Source organism: Argiope bruennichi, chromosome 5, assembly GCF_947563725.1.
Source record: "Argiope bruennichi chromosome 5, qqArgBrue1.1, whole genome shotgun sequence".
In the NCBI taxonomy this organism is placed as follows: Eukaryota; Metazoa; Arthropoda; class Arachnida; order Araneae; family Araneidae; genus Argiope; species Argiope bruennichi.
Genome location: NC_079155.1, coordinates 86,988,660 through 87,001,645, shown reverse-complemented (window position 1 = coordinate 87,001,645; position 12,986 = coordinate 86,988,660).

Below are 12,986 nucleotides of genomic sequence, written 5' to 3'. Positions count from 1 at the left end.
TATATATATATATATATATATATATATATATATATATATATATATATATATATATATATATATATATATATATATATATATATATATATTATTATTATTATTTACCAAGACCAAAAACAAAGTACTTAAGGTAAAATCTTTTGATAAAATCAGAATTGTTTTTATTTTTGCTATCATTTAGGATATATTCATCAGATATGTAGGCAAATATATCAGCATGGTTAACTTGTATTAGCTTGTAACACTTTTGAATTGATGACATTCGATATTCTTATCAATCTAGAGCTCTTTCATTTCAAAGATCGTTCAAGTACAAGTACATCAAGTTTCTCTTTTGAAGATAAAACAAATTCCCTACTCCCTCACGAACCTCAATGCCAAAGCATGTTCTCAAAGGGGTTGATATTTGTTGGCACACACGGAGTTTATTCATCGCGAACAAACAAACAAAAAAAGGGGGGGGTGATACACAAAAAAGGGGATTCTCCTGCCTGCAGCTCAAATCCATCTGGCGAGGAACTCTAAAAGGCAATGCGCGGGCTGCATATATTTAATAAATCATATTGAAGGCGGTGAAGCAATGAGTTCCATTTGCCGTATTTTCTTTAAACAGAAGTTTGAGTATCTTTCAGCATTGACAGAGTTAAAGGCTATGTTAGAATATATATTTTACATACTGCTCCGGATCTCATATTGGCGTCAATTAATGATACCTTCTTTGGAATTATTCTTTAAATTTTAATTGATAAATTGTGAGAAATTATATCAAAACAAATTTTGGGGTTCAGATACTGATTAAGTCAGATATTTAAATTTAAATGTTCTTTGAATTTCTATATTGATTAATTTATTATTTGATACTTAGAAATTTAAATAAATTTAGTTAAATTATTACTCAGACATCTGAGTAAAACGACATGTTTACAATATTTATGCACAGCATTTGGGGTTGTAGATCTTTCTTAAGAGCCAATGAGAACATGCAACCGTCCTAAATAAAGTATTAATTAATACGTTCTATATTCATTTTGATAACTAGTTTATAAGTTTTTCAAATATTCTTCATGAGCACTTTGTTAGTATTACAAAATTAATAAATTGTACATTATATCATGAAATTAGAAACTGCCTAGTTAACTTAAGAAAGAGAAAAGTGGAGTGTGCTCACTAGGCAATTATACGTTATACCATTATCTAAAAAACATTACTTTTTGTCAACAAGCAAGTTTTTATAAAATCAGCTAAGTTGTTGGGGATTGAATCAGGAACTAATCATACATAAAAAAATAACAGGAACCAATCAGTCACATAAAAAAGTAATTTAACAATTACTCTATACTATTTATAATGCACTATTTTATTAATAATATTATTACTAATTTGACATAAATAAAAGGTTTCTACATTGATCATCTGCAAATTAAATATTATTAAAATGAGTTAAAAAAATTCAAGACCCTAAGTTTAAATTATTTTTTTGTTATTTCCTTATACTATTTATATTCATTTATGACCCATATCATTGGGATAAAAATGTTCACCTTTTAACTGTTTTGAAATACCCTTGGCTTTGATATTTGAATTGTTTCAAAGTTGGCACTTCTATACGAATTTTTCTTTCATTTAATTTCAAATTTTCATAGAGTGATTTTTTCTAATTCTACGAATATCTTATCTATTTTGATTCTAAATAATGCAGTTTAAAATTATGATAAAGGAAAAATTATATAATAAAATATTAGAGGTTATATAATCTAAAAATTGCAAATTTCTCATTTCAAATTTTTATACAGCGACTTCCGACTCATTCGTAGCATTTACTTATGCTTTGAAGGAACAGAAATAGTTTCACAAACATTCCGAATATTCTACCTTAGTGCGAAATTCTTTAAAAAGAGAAATTTTTTAAAGATTTAAGGACAGTTTAGCGAAGTTTTAATCCTATCAGATAATCCTGAGAGTTAAAAACAAATATTTATGCATGAATTATTCTATACACTGTTCTTTCAAAAAGAGTAGGGCCGTGGTGGCCTGGTGGTAAGGTCTCGGTTGGTGAGCTGTAGGGTTTGAAGTTCGAAACCTCATTCCACCGAAGATCCGCCATGTAAGGGGGTCTGTTGCTCGCTAAGTCGGTCAGGGTGGTAAACGTCCTCCCGTTGTTGTGGTGTGGAGAGAGGGCGTGTGCCAGCTCAGGTGTCTTCCTCGTCCTCTGACAGTGGTTCGGAATTATGAGGACCGTCCCAAAATAGCCCTAGTGCTGCTTTAAACGGGACGCCAATATAACTAAACTAAACCAATTGAGGAAGAGTACGTTTACGAGGAATGGAAAAAATGCATTTTTAACCTTGATTTATTAAATATTTTTAGAGACTATAAGTTGTTTGGTATTGCTTTATATTTTGTGAACAATAAAAATAAGAGCAGGTGCTACCCTTAGACATGAACAGCTGTATCTTTAAGTTTGTTGCAGACATACTCGCTAACAGCTGTAGAAAATAAGCATAAGTTACATTCTTACATTTTTGAATGATTAAGCCACGAATCAGTGTAGGGAATTTTACAATAGTTTCATGTAATTTAAGCTGTAGAAAATAATCATAAGTTGCATTCTTACATTTTCGAATGAATAAGCCACGAATCAGTGTAGAGAACTTTACAATAGTTTTATGTAATTTATATTAATAATTGCAAAGTAAAGAGATTTAGTTCGGGATTTGTACATGTGTTTAGTTTGGGTTAACATTTCGATAAAAAATAATTTTTTTTATCATTTTTATAGTTATATCTCCTTTAAATTATGTGCGAACGAAATATTTTCATTGCCAGGCAGTACTCGAAGAAACAGAATTATTTTTAAGTATCGCACCATGCATTCAGAACAATATAAACCCTACTTTACCATTTTGTTACAAATAAAAAAAACAGACTTTTTAATTTAAATATCTATATAAGCACTATTGCTGTTCATGAGAATATTTTTGTATGTGATGTCAGTAGTCTCACAGTAAATACATAAATTCATAAATTTGTTGACATATTCTAAACTGTAACAACGTAAATGCTAAAAGTACTTACTTTTTTTTAATTTAGTTTTGAAATGTATTAATTTATTTTAATTTTCACAAATATTTAGATAAAATTTACTTTCGGAAAGAATCTCAAACTTTTAAATTCCTTTTCCTTTTTTTTTGTATTTATTTATTATTCGTTTTCTATGCGCAGTTGGCATTATGCAAAATATGCACAATACATGTTCTAAGAGTTTAAAAACTAAATGATAAGAATTCGCTAAATTAAATTCTGCTTAGGCATTTGAATCCTTAATAAGAAAAAAATTATAATTTTCGATACCATTTATAAAATATATGATAATATCTTGAAATCCTTAATTACATATTGTTTCCTCTTAAATCCAATGCCTTTAAAAGAGCCAAAAATGTAAGATCTATACTTTTAAACTGAATAAGCATTTTAAAGCAGGCTTGATCAGTAGAATTTTATATACTGATACAATTAATATAGTAAGTGTATTTACTTCGAGGCGACGAAATCAGTCTCAAAATTCTAACTGATTTGCTACAATGTTTAATATACAAACGAAATCAAATCATAAAGTAAAATAAAACCATGAATAAATCCCACATGTAAAACAAATGAATAAGAGTTCTTTTCAGAAATATATTCAAGTAGAAATGTCTAGAAAAGATTTTTCTAGTGCTCTTATCTTAGAGTCATTATTACAAAGAGAAGGAAAATAAATAAGTTTGTCTCGAAAAAAAAGTCAGTAAAAGTGTCGTCTAGTAAAGATTATTGTCACCAAATATATTAGAAAATTCTGGATCATTAATTGTGAAGGTTATATTTAGGAAATATAGCATTGTTCCAAAAAATAAAACTTGCATTTTTTGCATTAATAATACATTTTTAAAAATTGAGCAATATTTGTAAAAAGATATTATTTCCAGAATTAAATGTTATTAGAATATGAGCTGTAGTCGTGATTTTTAAAGTTGAATTATCGATTTTTTTTAATTTTAAATTCTGAATTCGCATGCTTCTTTAAATTCTGAATTCGCATCCCCTCTAAAAACTTCAACAATTTTTCAATTAATAGAAACAGATTTTACGAGCATTAAAATAAAAAAAGTTATTTTATGCGTTTTTGATTTTGTTTGTAATAAATGAATCTTCATACATGTAATGTCGATATGTGTGCTTCACCGCGAAACAGTCGTAGAACAGATAAAAACATAATAGTTTTAGCCATTCTGGCTCATTCAAAAACGAATGCCAAAGATGTCTTCCCTTTCAAAAATCTTTTATAATTCTCTTTTAAAACTGTTTTCCTATGGTTCAGTCTACATTAGCTCTAGCAATTCGAAAAAAAAAAGTTATTGGAGTGGTAATGAAGCGTGAAAAACACATAGTCCGAATCACCCTAGAGACATTTTCTTTTCTATTTTCATGAAAATTTAAAAGAATTATTTAAATTCTTTTTCAGAAGAGCAACTGATTTATAAGGTTTCTTCTGACGGATGGTCTAAAGGAAACATTATCCCCAAAATACTTTCGTTTAGAATTTTTTATTTCAATCATTCTCTTTAATCAACCAACTTTTTTATTTTTCATTTTTATAAATCGCATTTTATTTTATGGATTTCAATAACTACAATAGTTTTATTCAACAGGCTATTAAATAAACAATTCCAGGATAGTAAATAAACAATTTGCATTAATTAGCTGATTGGAAACAGGGATTCCATGAATATTCGAGCTCATTTCAAAATGGAAGACTGCAATATTTATTAGACGTCATTTCACAAAATGTTTTCGCATTCAAGTGAAATTTTAGAAATATTTTCATTTCACATATTACCGAAAGAAATTACTTATTAAAATGGTAACTTATTTAAGAACAATAATAATTGGAAACTCAGCTACTATTAGTTTTTTCTAATACCATTAGTGTTTTTGTACTCTAAATATAAGATTGTTCTCAGAATATATTTTCATAATTAGATGCAAACGAATTATTCTTATATTTAAGAACAAGTGAAAAGAGAATTTTTAGAAATTATTTCTTAAAAACATATTTGGCTTAATAGAATACCGCCATTCGTACAGTTTAAATAAATTTTAAATTGAAAGGAAATAATGGAGACTGATTATAATTAAATTCATTAAAATACTTTATGTTGTATCTTGGTGATAAATAAATAGGTGATCAAGTGCTTTGCTATAAACTTCTATAAAATGAAAGCCACAAGTAAAAAATAAATTAATGGCTTATATGTTCTTTTTTAGAAAATTAATAAGTTCAATTTGAAATATAGCATAAAAGTGCCTTGAATCCTGACTGAAATATGAAATTTTTATTTATATAAAAATGAATTATGTGAATATATGACTTGTGTGAAATTGATTGAAACGCGACGCAGTACAAAAGATATTAAAACTTTTTATTTCATTGGCTAGTCAAAGCATCGCATACCGATTTGCCAGATTCTAATCCTACGAAAATATATAAAAAATTTTCTTGCAGAGATTTATTATTGTTGTTATCAAATCAATAAATACATGTCTCAAAACACTTCATGAATTTCAATATTTCTACTTCAGTTTAAAAGCAATGCCATCAAAAACACAATGTTTATTCTACATTACAATGGGAAAAAACTAATCAACACGATTTAATGAATAGTTTTAGATATATTGATGGTTGTTTTATACAAATATTTGTTAGATATGGATATTGCTGAAGTTGTTATTAATTGTTTTCAAAAAGAATTAAATTTGACTGAAAGGAACGCAAATCAATTCGAAGCTACTCATTTGAATTTAAAAATAGAAATTTCTAATAGAAAAAAATTGATAGGTATTTAATATAAACTTCAATGATACTTAACAATTTAAGCTCTAAAATTTTCAAAGACTTAATTTTCTCATAATTCAACGGGAATAAAAATTTCTTATAATGAAGCAGCATACAATCTTCTTAAAAACTTAACTTTTAATGACTTTTTCTAAAAACAATTGCAATATAAAAATCTTAATGGAGGAAGTTTATATAATATTTTCTAATGTTTTTCCAACCGAAGATATGTTTTCTAATTTATTCTCTTTGGTTTTTATTTCAACGTAATAGATGGCGCTGAGATTGTTAAATTTATTCCATATGACGAAGCACTTGATTAAGCGTTGTGGGCGTTTTTACCTTTGAGCGCGGGAAAGGTGAAATAAGCTAGGCATAACCGTCTGTAGGAATCAGTTTAGTTTTTTTCTTCTTTCATAAAACCTTATGGATAATTTTTAGATGCAACTGGTATGTTCTTTTCTTTTATATTTAATTGCAATTTTATTGATAGTTTTTTTTTTTTTTCTTTTTTTGGTTTTACTGTTGATTATTGACTTATAGTGGTTTGATTTGATTTGCTATGATTTTGCTTGGAATTCAATTTTGATATAATTTGTTTACTAAATTCATATTTTTGTTTTTTTAAATGTCATTGCTTTATTTATATTAATCATTGTCTTAAAAAAGAATCACAATTTCTTTGGATTTTCGGTAACGAGGGTCAATACTTGGACGAAAGTTAAAGTCATCAGAGAAAAGATCCTTGGTTTGAATCGCTGACTGATAGTGGCTTTTGATAACGCCGAATTCATTTATTTCTTATCCTCTTTTTTGCAATTTAAACTTAATATTTATTTCTAATTTGATTAATTTAATTTGTGTTTTAAATGTAGCAGCATTTGCACACTCTAAATACAATGCATCTTTCTTTTAGAAGTTTTTGAATCAGGAAATATTTGTTTTATTAATTAGTTTGTAAATACTGCTTTAATTTTATAGTTTTTAATTTCCTTGATTGGGTGTCGCTGAAGTGTATAAACAGCAAAATAAATTTGCAAATTAAAATAAAAATTCTAAAAAAACAAACATTTTATAATAAAATATTTTTGATTCCATTTATTTGTATATGTTCAGATGTAAATAGGAAGACGTCGCTTGCACCAATTCAGACACAACTCAAATTATTAAAATTTGATCTTGTTAAATATTTTCAATGGCTTTAATTCATGTATTTTTGTAAAAGATTTTATAATTGATATCCTGTTTGTAGACTAATAATATTTTGTTGTTCGTTTGCGGAATATTAAGTCATTTTTTCGAAATTTATGAATATATTTTTGTACACAGAATTAAATGCAATGAAAGATCAGCTAGAGAAGTACATTTTTGATATAGAATTTCGGTAGGATTATCTAACTAATTATATAAAGCCCTTTAAATCATACAAATTTAGAAAATTTAAAATAACGAACCCATTTTGTCCTAATTATTTAACTTAAGCATATGCACTAAGTAACATGCATAATCCTCAAATATTACAAATACGTTATATGAAACTTGATTTACAAAAATAGGGAAATAAGAGAAAACACCAGAAGACTGTATTTATTTGCAATAATAATTATATATGGCATAGCTGAAAAAAACAATATTCCAAATGAATTTTTATATTTTTTAAATCGAATGCAAGAATCTAAGAGATTAGTACAATACTGCTTAATCAAACTCATGAGTTGAATTATTTTATTCATAGTACCTTTTAAATATTGCTCCATTTAATTTTGTTTTTTAAACATTGCACACATTTTTGCTATCTACGCTTTGCCAAAGCTATTTTTTGGAAGAAAATTAAACTTTAGTATAGTTTCAATAAAATTCAAAGATTTTTGTTCAAAATTATGAAAAGCAGTAAAGACCAAAGAAGAAAAGGGGAAAAATAATATCTTCAAAAAATTACATGAATGGATAGTTTGGGTACATTTTATTGACAGAATACCAAAATATATTGTTATGTTTGAATAGAAAATACGAAAAAAAAATAATTACAAGGGAGAAGAAATATCCAGATTAAAGATTTTGCTCTTTTTTCCAAATTATGCTTCTAAAAAAATTATGGCTCTTCTTTTGCCGAAAATTAAAATCTGCAGGATCTTATGCCTTCATTGTTTTTGAACTACTACATATTTTTGGCATTTTCGTGCAAAATAGAGGAGTAAATATGGCACACATTTTACTTGGCACCACTAGATTTAAAAGAAAACATTCTTTACTTTATTTATTTGAGTATTCGATTTTTTTAAAGTACATTAGGAATCAGCTAGAAATACTCTATTACTAAATTTTAAGGACTATTGTATCAAATTTACCTGAATGTTTTGTTGAATTCAACATATTTATATTGCATTATTTAAAGTGAACAATTGACAATGCAAAAGCATTAAGAAAATACCTTAGATTGAAGTATTAAATCCATTTTTGTGAATCAGTTTTCAGCATACTTAATGAATCTTTATTAAAAATAAAAATCCTCGCTGTAGTTAAATGATTCTATTCATACTGTTCTTTTTTAACACACTTATTATTTTTTAGATTTTATTTGAAAAAATGCGTTTGACTCTGTGGATAATTTAGTATTTTGATTTACACGCGAAAAATTAATTTCGAAAAAAAATTTCCAAGTGCTAAAAAAATTATCATCCCTCCTGTAGTTAACAGATTCATTTTAAGTGTATTAACTTCATTAGAAGCTTAAATAATTTCATCATATAAGCTTAAAATACTGAAGAATCTTAGCTAAAATTTTAAAGCTCGATCTTAAATGAGTTTATCTCAGAGAACAAATAAAAGGGACCGTACTCTTCTTTACATCATCATTTGAAATAATGAAGAGAATTCTGCAAATGATTTTATGTTGAAGGATCGGAACTAATATTATGAAGAACAACATTATAATGTCTTTTTATTCAACAGCCAAGTCTTTAATTTAATCTCTAGAGTACGGAAAGCATGGAGAAGAATGATACCTTTAATTATAAAACAGGAGAATGCTCTGTTATGAAAGATATGTTCTGAGCAAAAAATCCCGGGAGGAAAAAAATGACTGTCCCTTTGTTTTCGTTACCTAGGGATAGTTTAATATTATGTAATATGATAATCAAATAATTCGTCTTGTTAAATAATGTGTATCTTAAAGATGAAAGATGTGCTTCATAATTAAGAAACTCTTTACTTTTATATCAATATTTTCTTCTTCAGCCAGATATATTCGAGTAATTCATTAAGTTTTTCTATAATGTTTTATATTTAAGTACAAATTCAAAGTATTGATCCATTTAATACTGTAAGAGATAGTAAATAAGATATTGTTCTAACCTAATAATTCAATTGCATTAAAAAGCAGGTCATTTAAATTATATTACCCTATTGAAGTAAAGAAATTTTCACATTTTACTTCAAGAAACAGGTGTTGCCTTGGAGCCACTTGATTTGGAATTGCCTTATTGACTTTTTAGGTTGTTAAATATTTAGCATGAAATACATCTTTTTAAAATTTCTCTTATTTCATATTGTTAAGACATAATTTGAATTGAATCAATTTATTATAAAATAATGTGCATGCAATTGATATATATATATATATATATATATATATATATATATATATATATATATATATATATATATATATATATATATATATATTTAAGTAATAAAAGCAGAAATTAAAATTCTACTTAAGAGTTATACTCCCCCCCCCAAAAAAAAAGCAATTAAAAATATATTTATTTTGACATTGACAAAATATTGATTATTTTGATGTGTAAGTTTAATTTTCATTATAGTATTAAAAATTAATTGTATGTGTATGAAATTATAATTTAAATTGTTATTAAAATGATGTTGATATCATTGAAAATATTTGTTTCTTTTATTTTAAGATAATATAAAAACGATTTTTGTGGGATAATATTTATAAGCATAAATTTCCATAGACGAATCGTAAACTTTTTTCGTCTGAAAACTGCTAAGATTATTTTTAATATGCATTTTATGTGCATATTCTTTCCTCTCGCTAAATCATTTTCTTGGTGCCAAGACGAGTCTACTTCTGAGAATTACAAATAATGTTTTATAACTCCATTAATTTGCTAAACGAATAATATATTTCATATAAATTCTTCCATTATATTTATCTGCAATATTTTCAGACATGGAAATTTCTCTTATTTTTACCTTGCATACTACTATTGCTCCGAATCAAACGGTATATAATTTATAAGGTTTCAGGAAATGTGACCTAAAATATTAGGTTATAACTTGCAAATAAAAATTGTTTCTTAGCTTCATCTATAGCACCACAATTCTCGAAACTATTTTGAACATTCTCATAGCAATAGAAATATTCATAGAAGGAATAGAAATATTAATCAGGTCGAAAATTATTAAACTGCAATTTTACTGAATATAATTCAATAATTCAAAAAAAAAAATAGCGCTTTAAATGACTTAATCAACTTATGATCAGTCAAATTATATTGAGAAAAACGTTTGAAAACTGTTGGTGAAAAAGTACACTTGGTGCCCATTTAACTCGTTATTTTGTACCTGAAATTTCCAGAATCTAATATACAGCGCAAAGTGAAGACAATTTTACTTTTAAACGGAGTGTGCTTGAGCTTAAAAAATGCTACAATTTATAAGATATTTTCAAGCTTTATGAATAACTATTCGCCTTAGGTAACCATGTGGTTGGTCGAGAACATTGGTTGCATTTGCTTTCAGATAATTCGTTTAGATATGACTTTATATTCATGATTCTGCTAAACTTTTTGATATTAGCGCCAATATTTTTACTGCCGTACCAATGCTCTGTTTATTGCGAACATGGGCCTTCCTGATGGAGACAATTGCATAACATCATATGGCTTTTGAAAATGTAAATATTTGGTTCATAGCTCTTCGAAATTGCGCAATATTGTAACTTTAATATTTTGTCCTGTAAGCTACACAGACATCAAACAGCTTTCAACAATGGAAGATAATCGCATGATTAAATATTTTATTAAATTATGAAAACGGGTTGAATTTGAGGTCAACAATGTAATTTGCCTGCTGACATTAGGAAAGAAAGTACCTTTTTTAAATTCCCAAAATTCAGGAAAAATATTTGAACTAAATTAAAGTAATAATAATGTATTAATATTAATAATGCAATATTATTTAAAGTATTAATAATGCATATATTTATAAATTTTGCAATATTATTTAAAGTGTTAATAATGCCTATAATTATAAATTTAGCAATATTTAAAGTATTAACAATGCATATAATTATAAATTATGCAATATTATTTAAAGTATTAATAATGCATATAATTATAAATTATGCAATATTATTTAAAATATTAATAATGCATATATTTAAATTATGCCATATTATGTAAAGTATTAATAATGCATATAATTATAAATTATGCAATATTATGTAAAGTATTAATAATGCATATAATTATAAATTATGCAATATTATGTAAAGTATTAATAATGCATATAATTATAAATTATGCAATATTATTTAAAGTATTAATAATGCGCAATTTATTTTTCTGTAGTAATATTGTTGATAGTTATAGCGTAAAAAACAGCACAATTTTGGTCAATGTTTAATTAAAATTATAGTTAACAAAAGAATCTCTCCAAGGTGCACATTCCAATCTTCAAAGTATGCATGCATTAAGTGTGATCCGTCAAATGACCTGACCTATAGACCACTAATACACGTGTCTTCATCATTATTATTGGAAGAGATTAAAAGAATGGCGGGTTCTGGTGCATAAAAGGAATTTTCTTTGAAACATACAGATTCCGCTTCTCTCAATTTCTAAAAACTGTATTATTAAAAGTTAATATTTATGTTCATAATATTCTAAAATTAATTTACTATAAAAATGCACAGTGATTTTTAATTATATAATTTCATTACTGTCAACGATAATCAAATTAAACCTATTATATGTAAAGTCAAAGAAACTACATTACATTTTTGAAAAACCGTAATGTATTTTTTTAAGATGCTAGAGTGGAAAGCTGCTGATTGATTTAATTTCATTTGAATCAATGTTTACATATACATCAATGAAATGTACTTTCCGCTATTTTGGTTTATAGTCAAACTGCATAAATTTCAATTTACGGAATGGAATCTGTCTTAACCTTTTCAACATAAACGGCAAAACTAAATATTTATTTTCTTCTTTATGATATATGAATAAAATTAAACTTCTTTCTGAAATAAATAAAAAAAAATAAGAATATGATTTCAAATCATAAAATTGTTTGAAATAAATTGTAATAAATATTTAATAAATTTCTTCCTTTTGTTAAAAGGCTTTAATTAATTATGCATCAAAACTGATAATTATGATTCAATATTTTTCATCCTCATAAACATTATTTTAATTAATAAATATAATTTAATTAATAAAAGAGCATGATAATTTTTCAACCCATGGTAATTTTTAAAACAAATATTCCTAAACACAAATTTTTCTATAGAATAGAATCAATTTCAAATAATAGCACATCAGTAAGAGAGCAATGAAAGACAAAGTTTAAAAAAAAACGCCAACATTTTTTTCCTAGTATTTTTTTTCCAGAAATATTGAATCTTGTCCCGGTGTTTTTTCAAAAATATTCAGAATTTTTTCATGATACAAGATGAAGATAGAATGTCTAATCGCGTTTTTCGATAATATTTTTGGTTTGACATTTCATGCTGAATCGCATAAAAAAAATTAAGTTTATAAAATAAAATAAAGATTCTGCGAAAAGAAGTGAAACAGTTTTTCAAATTCTTTTAGAATTTCAATACCAATAGTTATATCTTGATAGGTTATATTCGAATGGTTATTTTTTCTTATCCTATGCAACATTTCTTGAAATACTATATTTTTCAATTTTTTTATGGAACAAATTATGTAAATATTTGCTATATCTTTTTTTCTTTCTGAAATCTGGTATTCTGGGAAGCATCGACTTCCATGTTTAATATTCCTATAAATTTCTATAACGTTAATAAAAATATTTTGGAAGCCAAAATAATTTAAAATGTTATAATCGATGGAAATTGGGA